This window comes from Trachemys scripta, chromosome 4 (assembly GCF_013100865.1).
Source record: "Trachemys scripta elegans isolate TJP31775 chromosome 4, CAS_Tse_1.0, whole genome shotgun sequence".
In the NCBI taxonomy this organism is placed as follows: Eukaryota; Metazoa; Chordata; order Testudines; family Emydidae; genus Trachemys; species Trachemys scripta.
The window spans coordinates 41,375,769-41,388,605 of record NC_048301.1 but is presented as its reverse complement, the minus strand read 5'-3'; the positions used below and the strand labels follow the sequence as shown (position 1 = coordinate 41,388,605).

The window sequence follows — 12,837 nt, the reverse complement described above, 5'->3', positions numbered from 1 at the left end:
CCATTGTGAAGACCCACCCTGGTAAGTAGATCTAAGTACGTAACTTAGATCAACACCCCCCACCACCACCCACCCCCGCCCCAGTGTAGACCAGGCCTCGGTCTCCAAAGGGCAGGGTCCTTATGTTATATTTTGTATGGAGCTGCAAATCTGACAATCAGTGAGAACCTGACCCATGATAGTGTACGTTCCCCTTTCTAAAGGAACCCCAGATGGGGGCATAGCCCTCCCTCCTCCGGTGACTCGGCTGAGTAACTGTACTAATACTTGTACAACTAGAGGGAAGAAGGAATTATTGCTGTTAATAATGAACAGGTTGGGTTGTTTGTAGGAGAGGGTGCAGTTGGCATGAAGACCTGTCACAGAGTGCAGGGAGGGTCTGACAGCTATTCCATCCTGAGGGGAGGCTTTAAGAAAGTGGTGGGGAAGAGACCTTTGTCCCTGAGCAGGTGGGTCCCTCTCCCCCACGTGCTCAGCCTGTCTCTCCTCTCTCAGCCTATTGATCTGCGCAGTGTTCTCTAAGCAGCACTTGGCTTCTTTCTTGTGGTGCGCTTTCCCCTCATCCTTGTCTGTTCAAGGTGAGCCACTGGGAATTCAGTGGCAATTAAACACATTCTTATGGATTGACTTTAAAGCTTCATTTCCCCAAGTTCCCTCTGGGAGAGGAAGGGAGGAGAGGCACTGCTTGTAACTCTCTGCATTGCTGTACCTGACAAAGCACAGCGGCTTCAGCCTATCCCCAGTGAACAACAGCCAGCAGTCGTCTGTGCAGGTCCAGCATGCTTGAGCCAAGGATGCCAGCACTTCACACTGCTCACTTCCAGCCACACCATCTTATGAGCCAGTGATGAATTGTAAGCTCTTGCCAGGAGGGTGTGTTGCTTTGTTGTAGGGTGCTGCTGCTCATCTCTTGGGAGACAGGCTGATGGCAGCCAGTGCTGTTAAGAATGTAGATTAGATTTTAAACCCTTGCCTGTTCTTTGATGGATGTGTAATGTCTGGGGCTAGATGTCTTCCTACCATAGCTCTCCAGTGACTGACTTTGTGAGGGTGTGACCAATGTACTGTCTGACGCTCCATGGCCTTGCCTTAGAAAGTGATGCAGTCTGAAGGATACATCAGTCTGTTTCTAAGAGGGATGCACCTACTTTTGGGGTAGGGGTTGACCCCCTTGATACCTGGTCCTCTGCATTCAGTATTGCAGAGAATGAAGTATCCTCTTGTGCTATTTCATGTTATTGACACTTATTTGCTGTCGTGTCTTATACTACCGAATAGCTTTAGTGGCAGAGTTCCTTACTGTTGTTCTTATAGGGACTGGCACTGCATCATGAAAATCAATGGGAGTTTTGCTACTGACATCAGTGGATCTATGACTGGACCTGTAATATTTTAGATATGTAATATAAAGGTAGCTCAACTGTATTATAATATATGTGCATATAATAATCTACACCAGGGAGGAGGCAACTGGTTGAGTGATCTGAAAACAGATCTGGTATCCAGGATTCCTGGTTTCTACTCCTGGTTTTGACACAGACTTGCTGGGAGAGTTAAGGCATGCTTTTCCACTCAGTTCTTCAGTTTCCCCATCTGTAAAATAAGGATCATACTGACCTGGTTTGCAGGGGGATTCTGTGGATTGATTAGTTAACTTACGTAAAGTCCTGTGGAAATACAATGTATTATTATATAGAATTCAATCAATACACATTTTTAAAAGCAAAATCCAAAAAGAGAGAAAAATGGTTTTATGGTACGTGACCTCCACAGAGTCAGGAGTTTCTGGAAAGAGGAAATCCATAATTGTTTGACTTTCTGCTCAAAAATGCAGAATTGACAGAGGATTTAGATTATAAAAGGTTCATTGGTCTTTCCGATCTCTGATTTCCGTGATTCTATTAGATCATCCACTCCATCTCCCAGCCAGTGCAGGATTGTTTCCTTCTGTACATTTTCTAGTGCTTTGTCCAGTCTAGTTTTTCAAGTCCCAAGTAGCAGGGTTTCCCTGGAGAGATTGCTCTGATTTCTTGAAGAGCTCACTGTGAAGAAGTGTATCTGGATACTCACACTGTTTCCTTCCTTTTAATGATTTCATCTAATTATTCCTAGTTCTCCCCACTCCCTTATATCACACCAAGTAATGCCCCCTCTCTCTTCTTGGTATTTACCCCTTTCAAAAGATTGTTAACACATTTCCCCCTCCCCCCCCGCTGCCAGGAAACGAGGTGGGCACTAGAGACTGCAGATAGTCTAATGGTTAAAGCAAAAGGCCAGGGAGTCAGGACCCTGGTTCTAGTCTCCAATGGCCGTGGGCCTATTATTTGGTTCAGTGTAAAGACACTGACCATCCTCACTGGAGAGGTGGGAGACTGCATTGGTTAATATTTAGTTCAGGTGCTTTGAGATCTTTGAGCAGCAGGTTCTATAGAGGGGGAAAGTATTATTTTTAATTAATTGTATTACATATTTATACCTTCCTGCCTGCTCAGCACTTGGGTTAAGCCAGCGGGGATGTCTGGGGACAATAGGTAGAGGTGACATGAAGAAAGCTGGTAATAATTCTGAGTCTGCTTCTGTTGGGATCCATGGCATGATTTGCACTGGAGCAGGCTCAGACCACAGTTGGTATGTGTGGGCATGAGCAGGAGTACACATGCTCCCCCCTGCATCAGGTGAAGATGGAATGATCCAGTAGGATGCATTGCTATGACTGTGCCCCTTTAAGACACAGCAAGACTATCCCTGGGATGAACACAGCAGTGTGGGTTTGTTATGGCAGAAAGTGAATGAGAAACAGGCAGGAAGGGAGTCGAGTGAGAGATCAATAGGTTTCTCAGATATCCCCAGGCCACTTTCTTTAAGAGAGCCTTGATCAATGGGCTGCAACCAGGGAGTTGCACAGGCACCGGAGCTTTGACATCTCAAGTTCTCCCAGCGTGATGCGGCAGAGCATGGGAGACTTGCTAGGGAGAATACAACCTGTGCAGAACATGGTGCAGAAAGCTCTCTGTGCAGAGCACATCTGGCTCCTATACCTAAAGCATCTGCTTTTTATGGCTTTCTTGCCTGTGAATCTCACTCTCTTTCCATCTGGAGCTTACCCCAGTTAGTACTAATTGGCCCTCTTGTTGTCAGTCTCAGTAGAGAAGCCAAGGCTGCGTGGACCTGAAATTCTACCTAACTGCCAGAGCTGGTGCCTCTAGAGAAAGGCATGTAACCTGGGAAATCTGTGCTACTTGTGCCGTACTGTTCGGTGTCCCTACCTGAATGACTTCAGGTGACAGTGGTTGAGAACCGTTCACCATCTCCATCCTGCACCCCTGTGCAGGGCCGGGCACAATCCTGGTCCATGTGTTCCTACTGTGCAAAGACTGGGGAATCTAGAGCAAACTGGTACAGATTCCGGTGTACCCCACGCACAGGGCAGTGGAACTGGGCCTGTAAAGGGAGAGCATATGCTGCTGCTTGCAAAAGAAGGGGGATGTTCAGGACTGTGCGCCCCCACCAGCATTGTCTGTCTCAGACACACAATCGCTGGAATGTAGCTCCTCCTTATCCCACTCCAACACAGGCAGTGGTTACAGCACAGTCTTGCCCTAAGTGCTTATACTTTGCTACCTTCTGATCATGGATTTGTGGATCTCTGGAGTGCTGCAGATGTGACTCTTCTAATCCCTGTCTGTGCCTTATCAGCTATGGGGAGAATAAGCCTTTGCTACTCATCCCTCAGTCAGCTGTTGTGTTTCTCTTTTCTAATAGTTTTTCAGTCATGCTCACAGTTTCTTTGTCTAAAAGTGGAGGAGAGGGATGTAATTTCAGACAATGTTCATGTAAATGGGTTCAGAGAAAGGGGGATTGGTTCCAGATGGAAGCTGATTGGATAAGATCTCCCAGCCCAACTTCTCCATCTTTCTGATACTGCACTGAGGTCATAATCCTATGTTTGTTACCTCATAGGGTATGGAAATGACTGTGGTGTCAGTTTTCCCTGAAGGAGCCAACAGGAGAAGAGGGTGCCAATCCTTTGTTTAAACATAAATAGCGTGAGCAGCTATGAGACATGGGAAGGGGGATGATGTATGGCCAGTGAGAAGCAGCTGGATGTTAAGTTCCCCCTGGGAAAATCCCTTGTTGAGGGGAAAGGGAGTGGGAGGAAGCCTGTTTGCTGGGATCACTGGAAGCCTCAACCACAGACAAGTGAGCAAAGCGAAGAAGGAGAGGCGCTAGATGTTGCCAGAAGTATTGAGGGCACAACAAGGACACCCTCCAGCCCCACACTAGGCGAGCTCACGGCAGCTTTTTGAGCAGACTGGCCCTAGGAGTTCTCTGACACAAGCCTTTCCTTCCTCCTTGTGTGGGCATTCAGCCCTTTGTGATATCCTGCTGAGACCTTTCCCCGCAGGGAATCCTTGCATAAACAGCAGGTGGCTGCCACTGCTCACAGTTTTGTGTTGGTGCCTCTTATTCCCATTGCAGCTTGGCACACTCCTGGCAGGCTACCAAGGCTCAGCCCAGTCAGTCACTTTTTGCTTTGAAAGAGAAACTGTTTAATCTTCCAAAGGCTCCGTCCTTTCAGTGCCTGCTCCCTCGATGCCGCTTTTAGCTCCACTGCATTTCTGCAGCAGCATTTCACACATCTAATAGGAGCCAGAGCAACTCAGAAGGGAAAAATGCTCTGAAGTCAGGAGTGCCAGATCCCCTCACAAAGCACATGGGTGGGGTGGGGGAAAAAGGAGGGGTCACCAAAAGTGCACAGCCCTCTAATAATCCTGCCATGCTTTGCTGGCTGGCCGGCTGGCCATGGAGAGCACATCCTGCATTCTTGCTGTTTTCTTTCTCAACTGAAGCAGTAAGAATGTGTGTTATGTTGCTAAGACTTAGCCATCTCCTGCTCCCTGAAAGCAGTGTGCTGAGACTCATCTCTTTTGAGTCCCCACTCGCTGTAAGGATGGGGAGCAAGTCTTTGAAATAAGCTAGTGGCCTCCATCCAGTTCCTCGGGGACTGGTAAAAACTGTCATTACAGTTGGTACTAACTGGCTCTTACACTGGCACTCTCAGCAAAGAAGCCAAATATTGATTGAGCTATGGAGCCAGGAGCCCCTCTCACTCTAGAGATGGTCCCGGAAGACCACGGGTGGGGATTAGCACTAAACTGCTCATGCTGTACCCATTATTCTGTGGATAAACAGAGGCGCTTTGCTCTCAGCAGATGTTAATTACACACATTTTGCCAGCCTCAAATTTGCTAAAAACGCAGCTTGTAAAGGACTGAGAGTAAGTTACTCAGGAGGGGCAGTTTCTGAAGCTGCTAGTTCAGGAAAAATGATTCCATAAAAGGATCTGAAATCTGTTCAAACTAAACCTGGTACTCTGGGGAATTGCAGATTGGTACTAGGATGAGGTTTGTCAGATGCCCCTTCTGATCTGGTGACTCCATGGCCACTGCAGGAACCTGTATGCTGTCTCACCTGGCAGGTATAGTATGAGGGAAACTTCCCCCTCAGGCAAAGGAGTGTTCAGCTGTTGCATAAAGCAGACAACAACTTTAGTCTCCCAGATTTTCCAGCATTTTACCCATAAGAACTAGAGTAATAAAGGCAGGAATGGGAACTTCCATCCTAGGGCAAGAACTGTTGCTCTGTAAAGATTCTCCATACTTAGAATGTCTGGGAAGGGAAGTGTTCTTCTTGCAATGCTATTGGTGCAGGAAAGTATCAGGATTCTGAGGACTCCCCCAATGACTGTGCAACTTGTGTTTCTCTGTGAGATGGGATGTGGTGAGACCGACGAATGCAAAGAAGGTTCTTTTCATAGAGGAAAGAAGAGGCTGGGCCTTCAGGAGCAGAAGAGGGACTCTCATCAACAATAAGAGACTCCCACAAGACACTTTGACTTGGCAGAAATGGGATATGATTTATTTTCCTCTCTACAGATTCCATTCTCCCAAGAACTGGAACTTCCATGGTACAGAAATCCCAGGTATTGAGATTCCAGAATGAGCCTTTCCTTTGCTACCTTTTGCTGCTTGTCACACTCGTGCATTTCCAAAGGACATGACAGAAAATGTTAAAATTCAACAGTGTGTCCAAATTCTTTCTATTGCAGATCTCACAAGCTCTTGGACTCCTATCTGCCTAATCTAATCTCTTTCTTGTGCACTCATCACCAGAGTACCTGAGTACCACCATTGTGGGGCCAGGTAATGAAATAAAATAGGAATGGGAAGAAAACAATGACCACAGAATTGACCCAACTATCCTTTCTGTTAACTGTGTATCTTCCCAACACATTTCCAACTGCCATGGGAATGGTCTCAGTCCTAGGACCTTCCAACCTCATACCAACTCGATCTTTTTGCTCTCCAAGCCTCTGCATGTCAGTGTATTTGGGAAGTGGTCACTGTTCACTTCTAGTGATGAGAAGACCTGAGATTCCACAGATAGGGAAATCAAACTCATCTCTCACCCCAAACAACTGTCCCTTGCAACCTGATCACCTTTCTGTGAACCCAGTCTGTGAGCTGTGAAGTCCTGTAGACAATGGCACTTTACTCAGGTTTAGCCTCCATTTTGCTGGTCCCGTCCCAACCAGCTGCATGGAATGGCAGGTGCCCCCCCAGTGTTTGTAACAGAAATGAACTCAGTTCTCACCCGTGGCCAACCCACATCTCTCATGATGTGAACAGAATATGGTGGTCCTGTAACTGAAGAGGAGATGGCAGGCATCAATGATCTCAATCCACTTCCATTTAATAACCCTGGGTTCATCCTGCACAAAGCCCCAGAAAGCTGGATAAACAGTAGAGCTCGCTTTCAGCAGAGTAACCAAATCTGGGGTGTCTCTTTTCTGTTTAAGTTTCAGCATCTCAGTAGAGCAAAGTGTTTCCAGAAACCTCCCTCCTCCACCTCCTGCTCCCATCCTTGTTTTCAGACCATGTGTTTCCTAAATGATATTTGATTTCAGTGAAAGCTCAGCTGGAATCCATGCAGTATGCTTGGGCTGTCTCGGTGCTTCCTGGGAAGGATGAGGACTCCTCTGGGAATTCTGGGTAATTGGGTTAGTGGCCAGCTCATGTCAGGAAATTAAAAGGCAGTCCCGATCAGGTTGCTGCTGCATGGGATTTAATGGTTTTGTATTTATAGAGTATTCTGCCTCTAGCCCGTGCCAGAAATATCACTTTTCTAAGCATCCAAATGAAGAAAGAGACTGAAAAACAATTTTTCTTTCTCTAAAATACCCCTGTGCTTAAAAACAAACAAACTCCATGCCCTTTAGAGCAGGAGCCCTGGCCAGTAACACTTTGATGTCTGTGTCACCCACACCCTGACTACCTACCATTGAAGGAATTTAGATTTTATATACTGGAGCCACACCATTGGTCCATCTAGTCTGGTATGTCAGCTTCCTGCCATAACAGATCAGACTATTGGCCTAGCTAGTCCAATCTCCTGCCTTTTGGCATACTTGAACAGATTATTAAGTTACCTGGTCTGGTTTCCCCCACTCTGTGTGGATCATTGAGCTGTCTAGTTTGGTATCTAGTCTGCTGCCATAGTGAACTGGACCACTGCACCAGCAAACCTGGTGTCCTGCTTCCATTAGTGGCATATAGCTCTTGTTTCAGAAAAAGAGCTTCATGTCTGCACCAGGCACTCCGCAAATGGCATTTATTTTAGGGGCCTTTGGAGAGCTTAATAGATCTGACTTCCATTCCCCCCCCCTCCATCTGCTCTTCCCACATCAGGATTCTATTCAGTACTTCCACAAAATGGACATTGGGAAAGGAGACATCTGACATGCTGGTGAAGGTCCCAGCTCTGCAGAGATGTCCAGACCCATATAGCTACATGCTGTTAGCCAACTAAAACCCTTTTATGCAAGCAAGACTGCGCTCCAAGCAGGGGTGGAATTATGCTAGATAGCTGCTCTTCTGAGCCAGTTAAAGGCACTTGGGTAAAATTTTCAGAAGTGCCTACTAGGTTCCATTTTCAAAGGTGACAGACACTCAGCAGCCTAAGGCCCAGATCCTTAAAGGTACTCGGGTGCCTAAGTCCGCCATTAGCTGCCACTGACATTTTCAAAGCTGCTGCCAAACCCGTCTGAGTCCCCAGGCACCTAAGTTTCCACCAGTCAACATTTGCCTAAATGCCAAATCCATCCCAGTGGCTAATGAGCTGCTTGGAGCCTTAGCTCAAGCCAAAGCCCCAGTGGCCCCATACCTAGATTCTCAAACTCAGGGGAATGCCTATCTTGCCAGCAGGGTCTGATCCCATGGGCATGTACAGAGCATGCCTAACACCTGTCACCTGCCAGCCACCACACCAGGAGGGCCAGAGACAGGCCAGGGGCAGCTGGGGGTACAGGCAAATGTAGGGCGCGCACCAGAAAGGTATTGAGTGTGAGCAAGCGAGAGAGAAAGCGAGAGATATTTTCAGCTGGTAGGGTATGGGGTACCTAAGCTGCTGACTTGGTGTAGGTACTTACCTTCAGGAGGGGGGCTTGCAGCTGAGGATCCCAAGAGGCAGGAGGCCTATCAGCTAGGCACATCAGCTCAGCCACTTAGGAGCCTAAACTTCTCTCTTTTCCCCACCCGCTCTCCTTGGCATTTTACTCCTGGCTAGCTTAGGCAGCCCCCCACTCAGGTGGCTGACTTCTGAAAAGCCCTTCCTTAGGCACCTAAATCTCCCCAGGAATTGTATGGGGAGCCTGGGCACCTAGCTCAGGGCTGAAAATTCCACCTAGAGGTTAGGCAGTGCAATGCTGAGTGGAGCAATCACTAAGTACTTTAAGGATCTGGGCCAAAGTCACTTTTGAAAATGGGACTTAGGCTCCTAAATCATTTGGACCCTGCTGAAAAAATTATCCTTGATCTTTAGTGTCATTCCTCCCAATATACCTGAGCTGTGTGCTATTACCTCCTCGCTTGAGGCATGCATTGCTTTCCTCCGTGGTGTTGCCCCGAGGCATGCATTATCTAGCAGAACCATACACTTTATGATTAGCGTTTATAGCACAGTAGCACACAGAGGGTCCAGCCATGATCAGGGCTCTGTTGTACTAGGTGCTATGAAAAACCTGGAAAGATTCCCTGACCCGATGTGCTTACAATCGAAGAATGCAGATGCCATACAAAGGGTGGAGGGGAGAGGGTTGCAACCAAATACAGATTGTATAGACATGGATATATTCACACACACACTCAATATATATATATACAGAGAGAGAGAGAGAGAGAGAGAGAGAGAGAGCATGCATAAAGGGCAGCGAGGAATAAGCCACAGAGATGTCTGGGTGAGAAGCTGACAAATATACAGCCGAAACTGGCATCAGTGTAAGGTGTAAGATGACACCGCAAGGTGCTTGGTTATACTTGATACTGCATGCCCCAGGGCAATGATGTACAGCAGATTATGTGCTTATGTCATGTACTGCAAGCCTAGGAGGCGACACTGTCATGTGGTGTTGCTCCTAGGCATGTGATATCGATTGTACCTGTGCATCTTTTCATGTATTGCTGCCCTAAGCGGTGCAGCATTTGGCCTAAACGTGCACCACACAGAGTGCTATTATTGACATTTGAACAAAAACATGGAAAGAAGACTATTGTAGGGAACCAACTGCTCTTTCAGCATGATGGGACTGGGCCAAGCTCACCCTCCAAGACCCTTCACTGCCTGCAGTGTCCTGTCATAGTCAGTGCAGTCTAGTCACTCTGTATTACTTTACAAAGGAAACTTTCACTTACCAACCTGCCTCTAACTTGATTTTGGTGGCTGGTGACCAATAAATACAGGGAGCCAAAATGAGCTCTGTTATGCTGGTGCAACCTCCCTGAGTCCAGGCAGCCTTTCCCCAGCACACCTGAGTGGCAGCAGAGAATTCCTACCCAGCTGGCAGGTGACACAACTGACGTATTCAGAGGAACAGTGAAATACAACCCACCCTGCAGTGTGGCTGGTACCTGCCCTGATCTGCCAATGCTATGGCTCTTGGAGCAGATACTTGGCTGGTACCCCTGCACCAGGCACATTTCAGCATGGCTCTTGCCAGTGAAGGCAGGATTTCACCCTACATTAGATTGATAGCATAACAAGAAATGGCAACAGCCTGTATGGGGAGAGGTACAGAGGGGAGATGACAGAAGCCAGGGGCAGAGGTAAACTGCTCAATGAGACAATCATTTAGAGCTCGGACTGTTTGTCGTATTTTTGTTTCATGGGTGGTTGGTGGGGAAGAGATGGTTTGATTTTTTATTTATTTATTTGTTGCCACGTGATTGTGTGAGGAAGAGGGTGCAAACAGGGCAGGAGAGGAAGTTTGTTGAATCGAAATATATGTCGAAAATTCCTTTGAGATCTCATTGCATATGCCACTCAGCTAATCAACAGATAAGGTCAGAGGCTGGTTTGTGGTCTGGGAGATGCAAACCTGCCAGGTAGGGGTGCAAAGATGGTCCTAGACCACCCCAGTCTTTGCTGATTTGCAACAGCCAGGTGTCCCTCCGCAGTCTGAAAGCTGCTCTAGGCTATGCTAGCTGCCTTTGGCCCCAAAGAGGCCATGCCAGCAGGGAATCATTGATGGGAAGGGCTGTACCAGCCATACAGTAGGTAGATCCTCCAGGGACTGGGTAAGGCAGCTGTGCAAAGTTGCCCTAATACAGCTAAGAAGCTAGCCATAGTGTGTATCAATGTCTATAACTTTTTTCCATGGTGCCTTCTACACCTGGAGCCTTAGAATCATAGAGGACAGAGCTAGCAGAGCCTTGTTAGATCCCATCCCATCCACCTCCCCATGGGCCAATGAAGGGTTTTTCTTGGCAGCACATTTTTTTTACCGTTGTGTCAAGTCTAATTATAATATCCTTCTTCGCCATTTTCCTACTGTCAGCGCTCTGCACCTCGACACATCCCAGTCACTTTCCCCTGTGGTTAAAGGCAAAACACAGCAAATGGTAGAAGAAAAATCACAGCATTATGTCTTGGGAATAATACTTCCCCGAGAGCTCTTCCCCTTCCCTTCAGCCTACCACTGCCAGACTACATTCCCTGCAGCTTCCATTGTCTGGGATCATTTGTTTCTGGCGATCTGTCTAATTTAGACTGCAAGCTGCTCGAGACAGGGACCTCTCCCTTATCTTCCTGCAGAGTGTAGCACACAGCTATGGCATTGTACGAATACCAGTGGTAGTGGTGCACTGGAGTAGAAGTTGTACCTGATTCCAGTTAGCCTGTGAAAGCAGGTTCTGGCCTCTGTGTCCAGGGAACAGCCATGCTGGTGGTGTGAACACTACAACATCACTCCCTGGCCTATGCATTCCTCTTAGTGCTCCATTTAATTATGTTCTTTTCAGTCTGGGTACCAATCATCCCATCAGAGCCACTTGGCAAAACTCTGCTGTGAGCCCTTCGGGCTGGGATAGATCCCTCTGTTACTGTCTGTTCAGGAGCATGTGATAGGACTCTATAGAAAGTGATGTGAGGCTAGTAATTCGACGTGACAGCTGATATTGGGCCTAGGCTGCATTTCCCACTGGCCAGGGCTCAGCTTCACAGAGCTTTTAAGAGTATTTTTAGTCCTCAGAATATAAAAGAGAAACTAAACCTGATTTCCTGTGCTGCTGCCTCTGCACACTCGGCTATTTTTACTTCCGACAGACTAGGCGTGGGTCCAGCTTTTAAAAAAAACGCTGGAATTATTTTACTTCCATTAAGAAAAAAAAACCCCAAAGCCTGATGTTATCAAGTCAGCGAGGGGACATCTGATCCCGAACTCGTCAGGCAGATGTCTCTCTGAGGGGGCACAGCAGAGAATTACAGGGAGCTTGAACAGATCAGCAGATTGGCTCTTACACTGCAGAGGCTTGGCACTGGCACAGACCCCTTCACATGAGCTCCTGGAACACGAGTGGCACCAACAGGACGGTTAGAAAACTGACAGCCCTAACCAGGGCAGAATGATGGGTTGAAAAGGACCAGGCAAACACACAAGTCCAGGTCCTCCATCTTCCTTCGTCTTGGGACCCCCTTTGGGATAGGGCAGGCAGGGGAACTAATAACATACACCTCAAATCAAAGAGAGCCAGACAAACATGGCAGACACTGGTCAGAAGGGAGTCTCGTATACGTGTCAGGGCTAACGCAGATGTTCCGCTCAGAGGTGACAGGACTGGAATGTGTCACTCCCTTTGTTACAGCACAAGTAGATCTGTGGGATTGTTTACATTTTCAGCCCCGAAAGTGTCCATGTCAGAAGGAGCCCCTGCCCTAAAACTGGAATAGAAAAAGCTGGCTTTCCCATGCCTAATGTGGAGGGACTCCCTCTAGGTGTGAGGAAGGAATTCAGTCTCTGTCTGTGCCTCTCTGCTGAAGCTGCCAATGTGGGGGCCAGTGAGTGCCAGGTAGTGGTGGTGATTTTGTGATCTGTCCTGCTGGGAACTGGACTGTGGTGGCCCATGTGTGAAATGAGTTGGAAAGACATACAGCAGCTGGAGGGTAAGAAGTTTCCATTGCTCCCATCCTGGGATAGGTTGAAGGCAGCAAATCATGCATAGGTGTGTCCACTAAAGGCTTGGCTACCTCCCACGAAGTATTTTCATACCATGTGTCACACCCTCCAATTCAACCTCAAAGGAGTTAAGCAGAGTATTTAACCATGTGATTTCGGATTGACATCCATCTGTATGTTTCCAGGCCCTGCACAGCCTAGTGTCCTGGCTCGTGTGTGCCTCTCATCTCATCTCTTTGCTCCCTTTACCCGCCTTGTTCTACTCACGCTCACAATTTGTCTTCTTCTCCCATTCTTATCTCATCTGCCTTCTCCCGTGCTGCTCTGGG

General features: G+C 47.6%; 1 protein-coding gene across 2 annotated transcripts in view; it reads left to right on the top strand.

Moving 5' to 3' along the window:
- The window catches only part of ESRRB (estrogen related receptor beta), a 162,546-nt gene that overhangs the window by 122,545 nt on the left and 27,164 nt on the right, over positions 1–12,837 (top strand). The gene's annotated exons all lie outside the window — the stretch shown is intronic.